The sequence below is a fragment of the Tribolium castaneum genome, chromosome 7 (genome assembly GCF_031307605.1).
Source record: "Tribolium castaneum strain GA2 chromosome 7, icTriCast1.1, whole genome shotgun sequence".
Taxonomy (NCBI): Eukaryota; Metazoa; Arthropoda; class Insecta; order Coleoptera; family Tenebrionidae; genus Tribolium; species Tribolium castaneum.
In genome coordinates this window covers 2,903,932-2,916,290 of record NC_087400.1, presented here as the reverse complement: position 1 = coordinate 2,916,290, position 12,359 = coordinate 2,903,932, and the positions used below count along the sequence as shown (strand labels likewise).

General features: G+C 28.6%; 1 protein-coding gene across 1 annotated transcript in view; it reads right to left on the bottom strand.

Moving 5' to 3' along the window:
- Positions 1-12,099, bottom strand: part of RhoGEF3 (Rho guanine nucleotide exchange factor 3) — an 84,706-nt gene extending 72,607 nt beyond the window's left edge. Inside the window, exon 1 of the mRNA XM_064357965.1 lies at positions 11,963-12,099. The gene's annotated coding sequence lies outside the window, so the exon portion shown is untranslated. The remainder of the gene's footprint in view (positions 1-11,962) is intronic.
- Positions 12,100-12,359: the final 260 nt, after the last annotated feature.

The window sequence follows — 12,359 nt, the reverse complement described above, 5'->3', positions numbered from 1 at the left end:
AAATCTTGCTTTCTTAAGCGCTATTTTTCGAATTAAAGAAAAAATAACAATTTAAATTATGCATCAGGGCGTCAAAATTGGGAAAATGTAAACTTTCAATCCAAGATTTCGGGCGATTTTTGACGAGATTATGGTCAAAAGGCAAGCCTTAGTTTATGGAAATTTATACAGAAAGGCGAGGAGTCATCGAACAAATCGATGAAATGACAAAATATCGAAAATTTCGCCAGTTTCACACGTTTCTCTACTTTATAATCAAACTTAGCAAAAAACCTATATTTTTTCTATTGGTTCTGACGTCTTAAGCGGCCATTTTTGAGTAAATTACAATTTGTTGCAATTCAGTTTGTTAGAACGTTTGCTTTTTAAGGCTCTATGTAAAAATTTTTGAAAAAAATTGATGGTTGTAGAAAAAATTTGTGTAAGTGTAAAATTATATAACTATTATTTCCTGTAGTTTTGAGGAGCCATTTGTAAAGTAATTGAACTTGTGATGGTTTAAATTGTTGGAAATCTTGCTTTATAAAGCGCGATTTTTCGATATAAAGAAAAAAATACAATTTGAATTATGCATCAGGGCGTCAAAATTGGGAAAATGTAAACTTTCAACTCAAGATTTCGAACGATTCTTGACGAGATTACGGCCAAAAGGCAAGCCCTTGTTTATGGAAATTGATACAGAAAGGCGAGGAGTCATCGAACGAATCGATGAAATAAAAAAAAAACGAAATTTTTGCCAGTTTCACACACGTTTTTCTGCTTTATATTCAAACTTAGCAGAAAAACCTATATTTTTTCTATTGTTTCTGACGTCTTAAACGGCCATTTTTGAGTAAATTACAATTTGTTGTAGTTGAGTTTGTTGGAACGTTTGCTTTTTAAGGCTCTAAATAAATTTTTGAAAAAAATTGATGGTTGTAGAAAAAATTTGTGTAAGTGTAAAATTATATATCTATTATTTCCTGTCGTTTTGAGGGACCATTTGTAAAGTAATTGCAACTTGTGATGGTTCAAATTGTTGGAAATCTTGCTTTATAAAGCGCTATTTTTCGATATAAAGAAAAAATTACAATTTGAATTAAGTATCAGGGCGTCAGAATTGGGAAAATGTAAATTTTCAACCCAAGATTTCGGACGATTCTTGACGAGATTATGGTCAAAAGGCAAGCTCTAGTTTATGGAAATTGATACAGAAAGGCGAAGAGTCATTGAACGAATCAATGAAATAAAAAAATAACGAAATTTTCGCCAGTTTCACACGTTTCTCTACTTTATATGAAAACTTATCAAAAAACTTATATTTTTTTTATTGTTTTTGACGTCTTAAGCGGCCATTTTTGAGTAAATAAAAATTTCTTGCAATACAGTTTGTTGGAACGTTTGCTATTTAAGGCTCTATCTAAAAATTTTTGAAAAAAATTGATGGTTGTAGAAAAAATCTGTGTAAGTGTAAAATTTTATAACTATTATTTCCTGTCGTTTTAAGAGGCATTTTGTAAAGTAATTGCAACTTGTGATGGTTCAAATTGTTGGAAATCTTGCTTTATAAAGCGCAATTTTTCGATATAAAGAAAAAAATACAATTTGAATTATTCATCAGAGCGTCAAAATTGAGAAAATGCAAACTTTCAAACCAAGATTTCGGACGATTCTTGACGAGATTATGGTCAAAAGGCAAGCTCTAGTTTATGGAAATTGATACAGAAAGGCAAGGAGTCATCGAACAAATCGATAAAATGAAAAAATAACGAAAATTTCGCCAGTTTCACACGTTTTTCTGCTTTATATGAAAACTTATCAAAAAACCTATATTTTTTTTATTGTTTTTGACGTCTTAAGCGGCCATTTTTGAGTAAATAAAAATTTCTTGCAATACAGTTTGTTGGAACGTTTGCTATTTAAGGCTCTATCTAAAAATTTTTGAAAAAAATTGATGGTTGTAGAAAAAATCTGTGTAAGTGTAAAATTTTTTAACTATTATTTCCTGTCGTTTTGAGGGACCATTTGTAAAGTAATTACAACTTGTGATGGTTCAAATTGTTGGAAATCTTGCTTTCTTAAGCGCTATTTTTCGAATTAAAGAAAAAAATACAATATGAATTATGCATCAGGGCGTCAGAATTGGGAAAATGCAAACTTTCAAACCAAAATTTTGGACGATTCTTGACGAGATTACGGCCAAAAGGCAAGCTCTAGTTTATGGAAATTGATACAGAAAGGCCAGGAGTCATTGAACGAATCGATGAAATAAAAAAATTACGAAATTTTTGTCAGTTTCACACGTTTCTCTACTTTATATGAAAACTTGTGAAAAAACCTATATTTTTTTATTGTTTCTGACGTCTTAAGCGGCCATTTTTGAGTAAATTAAAATTTGTTGCAATTCAGTTTGTTGGAACGTTTGCTTTTTAAGGCTCTATCTAAAAATTTTTGAAAAAAATTGATGGTTGTAGAAAAAATCTGTGTAAGTGTAAAATTATATAACTATTATTTCCTGTCATTTTGAGGGGCCATTTGTAAAGTAATTGCAACTTTTTATGGTTCAAATTGTTGGAAATCTTGCTTTATAAAGCGCTATTTTTTGATATTAAGAAAAAAATACAATTTGAATTATGCATCAAGACGTCAAAATTCGGAAAATGCAAACTTTCAAACTAAGATTTCGAGCGAGTCTTGACGAGATCACGGCCGAAAGGCAAGCCATGGTTTATGGAAATTGATACAGAAAGGCGAGAAGTCATCGAACGAATCGATGAAATAAAAAAATTACGAAATTTTTGCCAGTTTCACACGTTTCTCTACTTTATATGAAAACTTATCAAAAAACCAATATTTTTTTTATTGTTTCTGACGTCTTAAGCAGCCATTTTTAAGTATATTAAAATTACTTGCAATTCAGTTTGTTGGAACGTTTGCTTTTTAAGGCTCTATCTAAAAATTTTTGAAAAAAATTGATGGTTGTAGAAAAAATCTGTGTAAGTGTAAAATTTTTTAACTATTATTTCCTGTCGTTTTGAAGGGCCATTTGTAAAGTAATTGCAACTTGTAATGGTTCAAATTATTGGAAATTATTGTTTTCTAGAGCGCTATCTTTCGCTTTAACGTAAAATTTTACAATTTTGGTTTCTAGTCTTGATTTCTTCCAGTGAACATCTTGCGTCACAATAAATTTATCTTTGCCGCGTTTCTCTTGTCCCTTAATGAATACATAGGCGTCATGATTCCAATTCAATTTAGCAAAGTTATTGGTAGTCGCTTGAAACATTTCAGCATTAAATTGTCGAGATATAGGGCTGAATGATGGAAGGCACGCATTGGAATGTTTAAGATAAACGCTTCACGCTCCGGAAATTGTTTCACACTATAGACGGCCGACCACCACTCTGTGTTTCCTTCCTTCAGTGATATACAAAATAGTTGCGCGCAAACTACGTAAAAATAATTACTTCCAACTGAGTTTTATTTTGTTTTACATTTTTATGAAATGACGTCGAGAGCGAATTGGAATTTTAAAAATTGACCAAACACTGCCTGCTCTGTTTTTATTTTCATAAAGGAATTTCCGATTAAATGCCAACAAGAGGGTGTATTAAGATTGATGCGGGGTGAATTACACTAATTGGATCAGGTCTGATTTTGGGGGAGGAAAAGTAATTAGAATATGAAGGCCAAGTAAGCAGTCTTTTCTGCACTCCCCACACATCGATTTCCGATTCAATCTCTTTTATTATTCGCCAACAATGAAACATTGCCTTTGCTGTGACAATAAACTTTTCAGACGAAACAATACTGCCAACTTTATGCATTGCGCGATAAAATAACTAACAAGCAGACATCTGCCGCATTATACGAGTCATGTAATGAGAAAATTCTATGAAACGGCAACATATTTCATTTATTTTTTAAATTAAAGACAGTTAGTTGAAAAAAACTATAATTTCCTAATTTTTTTATAACGTTTTAAATGGACATTTGTGACTAAATTACAACTTGCTTTGGCTCAAGTCGATGGAAATTTGACCCTTCAGGGCGCTAACTTTCGATTTATGAAAAAAAATAATAATTGACTTGAAAAATAATTAAAAAACTATATATTTTAATAATTTTTGATAACTTTTTGACGGTTATTTGTGACTAAATTACAACTTGCTTTGGCTCAAATCGATGGAAATTTGACCCTTCAGGGCGCTAACTTTCGATTTATGAGAAAAAATAATAATTGACTAAAAAAAATTAAAAAACTATATATTTTAATAATTTTTGATAACTTTTTGACGGTTATTTGTGACTAAATTACAACTTGCTTTGGTTCAAATCGATGGAAATTTAACCCTTCAGGGCGCTAACTTACGATTTATGAGAAAAAATAATAATTGACTTGAAAAAAAAATTAAAAAACTATATATTTTAATAATTTTTGATAACTTTTTGACGGTTATTTGTGACTAAATTACAACTTGCTTTGGCTCAAATCGATGGAAATTTGACCCTTCAGGGCGCTAACTTTCGATTTATGAGAAAAAATAATAATTGACTAAAAAAAATTAAAAAACTATATATTTTAATAATTTTTGATAACTTTTTGACGGTTATTTGTGACTAAATTACAACTTGCTTTGGTTCAAATCGATGGAAATTTAACCCTTCAGGGCGCTAACTTACGATTTATGAGAAAAAATAATAATTGACTTGAAAAAAAAATTAAAAAACTATATATTTTAATAATTTTTGATAACTTTTTTCACGGTTATTTGTGACTAAATTACAACTTGCTTTGGCTCAAATCGATGGAAATTTGACCCTTCAGGGCGCTAACTTTCGATTTATAAGAAAAAATAATAATTGATTTGAAAAAAAAACTTGAAAATCTATATATTTTAATAATTTTTGATAACTTTTTGACGGTTATTTGTGACTGAATTACAACTTGCTTTGGCTCAAATCGATGGAAATTAGACCCTTCAAGGCGCTAACTTACGGTTTATGAGAAAAAATAATAATTGACTTGGAAAAAAAATAAAAAAACAATATATTTTAATAATTTTTGATAACTTTTTTCACGGTTATTTGTGACTAAATTACACTTGCTTTGGCTCAAATCGATGGAAATTTGATCCTTTAGGACGCTAACTTACGATTTATGAGAAAAAATAATAATTGACTTGAAAAAAAAATTAAAAATCTATATATTTTAATAATTTTTGATAACTTTTTTCACGGTTATTTGTGACTAAATTACAACTTGCTTTGGCTCAAATCAATGGAAATTTAACCCTTCAGGGCGCCAACTTTCGATTTATGAAAAAAAATAATAATTGACTTGAAAAAAAATTAAAAAACTATATATTTTAATAATTTTTGATAACTTTTTTCACGGTTATTTGTGACTAAATTACACTTGCTTTGGCTCAAATCGATGGAAATTTGACCCTTCAGGGCGCTAACTTACGATTTATGAGAAAAAATAATAATTGACTTGAAAAAAAAAATAAAAATTATATATTTTAATAATTTTTTATAACTTTTTTCACGGTTATTTGTGACTAAATTATAACTTGCTTTGGCTCAAATCAATGGAAATTTAACCCTTCAGGGCGCTAACTTTCGATTTATGAAAAAAAAAATTGACTTAAGAAAAAAATTAAAAAACTATATATTTTAATAATTTTTGATAACTTTTTGACGGTTATTTGTGACTAAATTACAACTTGCTTTGGCTCAAATCGATGAAAATTTGACCCTTCAGGGCGCTAACTTTTGATTTATGAGAAAAAATAGTAATTGACTTGAAAAAAAATTAAAAAACTATATAATTTAATAATTTTTGATAACTTTTTGACGGTTATTTGTGACTAAATTACAACTTGCTTTGGTTCAAATCGATGGAAATTTGACCCTTCAGGGCGCTAACTTTCGATTTATGAGAAAAAATAATAATTGACTAAAAAAAATTAAAAAACTATATATTTTAATAATTTTTGATAACTTTTTTCACGGTTATTTGTGACTAAATTACAACTTGCTTTGGCTCAAATCAATGGAAATTAGACCCTTCAGGGCGCTAACTTTCGATTTATGAGAAAAAATAATAATTGACTTAAAAAATAATTAAAAAACTATATATTTTAATAATTTTTGATAACTTTTTTCACGGTTATTTGTGACTAAATTACAACTTGCTTTGGCTCAAATCGATAGAAATGTGACCCTTCAGGGCGCTAACTTCCGATTTATGAGAAAAAATAATAATTGACTTGAAAAAAAATTAAAAAACTATATATTTTAATAATTTTTGATAACTTTTTTCACGGTTATTTGTGACTAAATTACAACTTGCTTTGGCTCAAGTCGATGGAAATTTGACCCTTCAGGGCACTAACTTTCGATTTATGAGAAAAAATAATAATTGACTTGAAAAAAAATTAAAAAACTAAATATTTTAATAATTTTTGATAACTTTTTTCACGGTTATTTGTGACCAAATTACACTTGCTTTGGCTCAAATCGATGGAAATTTAACCCTTCAGGGCGCCAACTTTTGATTTATGAGAAAAAATAATAATTGACTTGAAAAAAATTTAAAAAACTATATATTTTAATAATTTTTGATAACTTTTTTCACGGTTATTTGTGACTAAATTATAACTTGCTTTGGCTCAAATCAATGGAAATTTAACCCTTCAGGGCGCTTACTTTCGATTTATGAGAAAAAATAATAATTGACTTGAAAAAAAATTAAAAAACTATATATTTTAATAATTTTTGATAACTTTTTTCACGGTTATTTGTGACTAAATTACAACTTGCTTTGGCTCAAATCGATGGAAATTTGACCCTTCAGGGCGCTAACTTTCGATTTATGAGAAAAAATAATAATTGACTTGAAAAAAAATTAAAAAACTATATATTTTAATAATTTTTGATAACTTTTTTCACGGTTATTTGTGACTAAATTACAACTTGCTTTTGCTAAAATCGATGGAAATTTGACCCTTCAGGGCGCCAACTTTCGATTTATGAGAAAAAATAATAATTGACTTGAAAAAAAATTAAAAAACTATATAATTTAATAATTTTTGATAACTTTTTGACGGTTATTTGTGACTGAATTACAACTTGCTTTTGCTAAAATCGATGGAAATTTGACCCTTCAGGGCGCCAACTTTCGATTTATGAGAAAAAATAATAATTGACTTGAAAAAAAATTAAAAAACTATATAATTTAATAATTTTTGATAACTTTTTGACGGTTATTTGTGACTAAATTACAACTTGCTTTGGCTCAAATCGATGGAAATTTGACCCTTCAGGGCGCTAACTTTCGATTTATGAGAAAAAATAATAATTGACTTGAAAAAAAATTAAAAAACTATATAATTTAATAATTTTTGATAACTTTTTCACGGTTATTTGTGACTAAATTACAACATGCTTTGGCTCAAATCGATGGAAATTTGACCCTTCAGGGCGCTGACTTTCGATTTACGAAAAAAAAAACGACTTAAGAATAAAATTAAAAAACTATATACTTTAACTATTTTTGATAACTCTATTGTTCGCAATTTCTTGTGGAACAAGTCATTGACACGTTTTTTGCAAAAACAAATCAAAAGATTGGAGTGTGAACCGTTGGGAACCAACTTTCCAACTACAAAAATTATTTTGATTACAACTTGGCTCATTAAACTTTAAATTAGGAAAGTTGCGCAAGAAAAAATGCTCTCTGGTGTTAAACAACATTGAACGATGATTTATTAGCACTCAACGACTGGCTTTCGGCCAAAAACTTGACCATTTTATTCTAGTTTCGATTTTTTCGTAAAGTTGGTAGAATGCAAACCGGTTTAACCTAACCGGGCCTGGAGCGGCCGGATTTCCGTCCGACCTTTAACCTTTTGTTCGTCTTTAACAAAGCATTAAATATTTTATAAGCTGGGTCTTGTCCGCTAGAAATGTTCGGAAATGTTAGTTTATTTGCTGGAAAAATTGTGGGACTATGAACTAATCACTTTGGCTTAATCTGGTCACAATTTATAATTTTAATCAAGATTAATTATTAGATTTTCTGACCCGCTTCACGCCGGTCACTTACAAATTATTGCATGTTTCGTATCAACAAAACAAAATTTAGCTGTTTTAGCGTCAAAAAACGCTAATTTTTATGCACTCCAAAATATCCGGGGAGGACCAAAAATTGGGCATATTAAAAAAAATGCTTCAAAAACTTACTAAAACACGTTTTACAAGATACTTGACGTAAGTTTGCATGATTTCGCACGTGAGCCCAATTTTTGGTGCTCCACGGATATTTTTTTAAGACATAAACATTTTACATCCTGCTAACAAACGATCAAATGATTTCGGTATTAAGCTCTCGGAATTGATTTGGAGCGAATTTCCATTCGGTTACTAATCGATAAATAATGATATCGGGGGAATTACACGTTGTGAAGGGCGATGTTCTTTTTTCATCCTCTCTCGGTTCGAGTGACACGTGATGGGATAATTTCCACTTATCAATAAAATATTTTCTCTCCACTTGGGACAGGTATAAATAGCACGCGATACGCTTGACTGAGACAAACATCAAAAACCAATTGCAGTTTTACCGTTGTTACGTTAAAAAGACATGAATGAAACTAGACCACTGGAGTAAACGTAATTCGACTTTAAAAGGGCGGACTTAAGCCTAATTAATGCAGTGGTTATTTTAAATTCTATTAAAAAATGAAACTATTTGTCCGAACAGCTAAACTATAACAGATTTACTCAAAAATATGCGATTAAAACGTCAGAAACAATGAAAAAAATTATAGTTTTTTTTCTTTAATTTGAGAAACTTAGCAAAAATTTGGTGATGTTTTTCGTTTTAGTTTAAAAAAAACAGGAAAAAACGTAATTTTTCTACTTTGGTTTCTCATATGGTTCATTGTGAAACTATTTTTAGTAATCTAGTGTGTGATCTGTCAACAGCGTCAAGTCTTAATTGTGGCACTCCTTCGTCGTGCTCCAAAACCATTCGTATTCCAATAGAATGTCCTATAAAACTTGTATAATAATATACTATTTTGGTCTAAAAACTTGTTTAAATCTCCATAACTTTCAAAAATAATGTCATTTTTGACGTAATTCTGTGATTTATTGGCTTTTTTTTTAATAAATTTTGCTCAGTAATTGAGTTTTTTCTATATAAACACTTAGAAAAGGTAACTTTTTGGACATTTTTGACCAAATTTGGTGATTTTTTTCGTTCTAGTTTAATAAAAACGAGAAAAAAACTTGAATTTTGGTCTAAAAACGTGTTTAAATCTTCAGAACTTACAAAAATAATGCCTTTTTTGAAATAATTCTGTAATTTATTGGCTTACTTTTTAAGAAATTTTGCCCAATAATTGAGTTTTTGCTGAATAAAAGCTTGAAAGAGGAAAATTTTTGGTCAATTTCGACAAAATTTAATGATTTTTTTTGTTCTAGTTTAATAAAAAAAAGAAAAAAAAATGATTTTTGGTCTAAAAACATATTTAAATCTTCAGAACTTGCAAAACTAATGAAATTTTTGACTAAATTCTGTTATTCATTGGCTTATTTTTTACGAAATTTTGCCCAAAAATTGAGTTTTTGCTGAATAAATGCTTGGAAGAGAAAAGTTTTGGTCAATTTCGACTAAATTTAGTGATTTTTTTGTTCTAGTTTAATAAAAAAAAGAAAAAAAAACTGATTTTTGGTCTAAAAACGTATTTAAATTTTCAGAACTTGCAAAAATAATAACATTTTTGACTTAATTCTGTGATTCAATGGCTTATCTTTTAAGAAATTTTGTGCAATAATTGAGTTTTTGCTAAATAAAGGCTTAGAAAAAGTAAATTTTTGGACATTTTTGACCAAATTTAGTGATTTTTTTGTTCTAGTTTAATAAAAACAAAAAAAAACTTGATTTTTCCTCTAAAAATGTGTTCAAATCTTCAGAACTTGCAAAAATGATGACATTTTTGAATAAATTCTATTATTCTTTGGCTTATTTTTTAAGAAATTTTGTGCAATAATTGAGTTTTTGCTGAATAAAGGCTTAGAAAATGTAAATTTTTGGACATTTTTGAACAAATTTAGTAATTTTTTTGTTTTAATTTAATAAAAACCAGAAAAAAACTAGATTTTTGGTCTAAAAACGTGTTTAAATCTTCAGAACTTGCAAAAATTATGTCTTTTTTGACATAATTCGGTGATTTATTGGCTTACTTTTTAAGAAATTTTGCTCAATAATTGAGTTTTTGCTGAATAAAAGCTTGGAAGAGGAAAATTTTTGGTCAATTTCGACTAAATTTAGTGATTTTCTTTTAGTTCTAGTTTAATAAAAAATGAAAAAAACTTGATTTTTGGTCTAAAAATGTACTTAAATCCTCGGAACTTACAAAAATATTATCATTTTTGACATTCTCAGAATTATAATTCAGTGATTTATTGGCTTTCTTTTTAAGAAATTTTGCGCAATAATTGAGTTTTTGCTGAATAAAGGCTTAGAAAAGGTAAATTTTTTGTCATTTTCGACTAAATGTAGTAATTTTTTCATTTTATTTTAATAAAAAAGACCTAATTTTTGGTCTAAAAACGTCTTTAAATCTTCAGAACTTGGAAAAATAATGTCTTTTTTGACATAATTCTGTGATTTATTGGCTTACTTTTTAAGAAATTTTGTCCAATAATTGAGTTTTTGCTGAATAAAGGCTTAGAAAAGGTAAATTTTTGGTCATTTTCGACCAAATTTAGTAATTTTTTTTAATTTAATAAAAACAAAAAAACTAGATTTTTGGTCTAAAAACGTGTTTAAATCTTCAGAACTTGCAAAAATTACGACATTTTTGACATAACTCTGTGACTTATTGGCTTACTTTTTTAAAAATTTTGCCGAATAATTGAATTTTTGCTAAATAAAGGCTTAGAAAAGGTAAATTTTTGAACATTTTCGACAAAATTTAGTATTTTTTTTCGTTTTATTTTATTTAATAAAAACAAGAATAAAACTTAATTTTTGGTCTAAAAATGTACTTAAATCCTCGGAACTTACAAAAATATTATCATTTTTGACAAAATTCTTTGAGTTATTGGCTTTTAAAAAAATTTTGCGCAATAAATGAGTTTTTGGAAAAAAAAATTTTTGGTCAATTTCGAACAAATTTGGTGATTTTTTCGTTCTAATTTATTAAAAACTGGTAAAAAAATATTTTTATTTATACATTATGTAAAATTTATCAATTTAGTTTGGTTTGTTAACTTTACAATTGTAATAAAACAAGGTAGAAAACTAAAAAAACAATATTCTATACTTCATTAAAAAAAAACTGTGAATAATTTACACTTTAACACACATTGGGGGCCACTTTGCCCGTACACACGCTATCACTGTGATAAGTAATTGAGGTTAAATGAAATTTCAATATTTGTAGGTACGTAGCCACTTTTACTTGCCCACTAATTAACACATAAAAGCCCACTTTAGACTAAATCACTCTCGACATGTCGCCGGTTTCTAAATAAATTTCTTTCAAAACAATTAGCAATTTCGCTTGTTGGACACGACACTGAATTAAATAAGAGGATTTGTGAAAAAAAAAAAACGAAAGAAAAGGGGGAAAAATGTAGCTTCATTCAAAACACAAAAGAAAATATTTACAAGAAATGCGCTCTTAATTATAATTTTCGCTACAAAGGGAAATAAACTCGGGTAGCGTCAAAGGGCGCGAGTGCAAATTATTGATCCCAAAATAATAAAAAAAAATAACAATAATAATAACTAAGTACAAGATCGGAATTATTTATAAACTCGAGGTGAGTTACATCACTGTTGATTCATCTCCATTTACATAATTATTACTAGTATTTTGCACCAACAGCGCAAATTTTGCAAATTATATATTTCAACACCTTGTACATTTTTGGAAAATTCCACAAAAAAATTTTTTTTTACCAAATTTTTTTTCACACTAAAAAGTGGGGGAAACCCCGCCACAATCACACGCACAAAAAGTCACTAGATTTGGATTAATTTTTTGAATTTTTTTCCGAAAATCGCACACGCGACCGGCCCGCACTTCACATATTGCCAACTGTCGTGCTGCTGAACAGGTGGTACCATGGTGGGAGTTATCGATGCGTTTCTTGAAAATCGCTGAAGTAATGTTGCATTTTATTAATTAATAAATCTCATTAGCTTGTTGTTGCCAAGGTGAACAATGCAATCACTTTCCATTATGTTTTCCAATAAAATTAATTCATTTTGCTGACGAAAACAAAATAGTTTTTTTTTTGGTTTTTTTTTTGGAATTAATTTTTCAAGTCCATGAAAATCCGGTCTCTGGTGATAA